The sequence below is a fragment of the Astatotilapia calliptera genome, chromosome 1 (assembly GCF_964374335.1).
Source record: "Astatotilapia calliptera chromosome 1, fAstCal68.1, whole genome shotgun sequence".
Classification (NCBI taxonomy): Eukaryota; Metazoa; Chordata; class Actinopteri; order Cichliformes; family Cichlidae; genus Astatotilapia; species Astatotilapia calliptera.
The window spans coordinates 18,448,508-18,449,826 of NC_137422.1; positions in this window are offsets into that span (position 1 = coordinate 18,448,508).

Here is a 1,319-nt window from a genome sequence, read left to right on the forward strand (position 1 = left end):
AAAATAACCCGGGGTTAAGCCCAGTAAGCCACCCCCCCGCTCCGCCCCTGGTTTAAAGTCTCCAAAGGGGAGACTTCTGTTGTTTTGTGAGTTTCCAGCACAGCAAATCACCAAGTATCAGTTCCAGGGTGCTCTGTCCGCCGCTGCTCACTCTGTAGTCTCTGTCTCCCCTTAACGTCACACTACAAGCCTCCCCCTCCCATCCACCGCCAGGAACGCTTTGAAGAAAAACAGAGTCTCATCTCAAAGGAGAGTTTTACATTCCATTATCTGGAGAAGCTGCTTTGAGCTGTTTTTTTAGTTGTCTACATTAAGATGTTATGAACAGTTAACAAAGTAAATTAGCTGTAATCTCGTAATTTGATCTATTATTGCAGATGCATCTGTCTAATGTTATCGTTCTCTCTAAGCCTGCATGCTCAATTAGCACAGCATCGGGGTCAAACAAAAGTCATTTGCTTGCATTTGGAGCCATACGGCTGCTATATGAAAGTTAAACCATTGTTATTTTTTGGAAAGAAGGTTATTGGGTTTTTTGTGGGAGGTTACCTCTTCAGAGTTACATGAACTGAACACATGCAGCGCAGCTTTCCTTCGACCCCACTCCCTCTCTGCTTTCCTTTGAGCATTAGCTGAGTTTGCTTTCTTGTTAAATAATGCCAGGGGAGCTGTTCCTTCCTTTACTCTGAGTGGCAGTAATACTTTGGAGTGATGGCAGATCCTGACTTGCACTGCCTGACACTTCTCGATCAGAAACACACAGCAGTTTTGGATCTGGGTCACGTCCCATTGCCCAATGCTGAGTCACTGTGCTATCAACGACTGGTCAGGCTTTGTCAGAAGACAGAGCGCCCCCGTGAAGGGGAGATAAATCCATCTTCATTGTTTATTTAATCCGGACTTTCCACCTACAGTTGTGGTCAGAAGTAATGCACTAACCATGGTTATGTTATGTTATGTTATGTTATGTTATGTTATGTTATGGTAATTTGGGGATTTTAATGATTTTTTTTCAACGTTGAATGATTACACAGCATACATCTTTAATGACATTAAAAAACAAGCATTGGGTGCACACGCCTTAATTTATCTTGGATTTTCTCTAATTTACATTTAAAATTATTTGTACAGGCACAAATATATACATATCCTGACATCTTTTAATAAGTTGTGCCGAAGGTTCTACTTTACCTTGTCCTTTATCTTGACAAGCCCAAGACCTATTAACTCATTAGTTCTCATGACTGACAACAACTAGTCCATTTTCTTTGGCAGTATAAAAAGGATTTGACAACACTGGATTAACCAATACTCAGAAC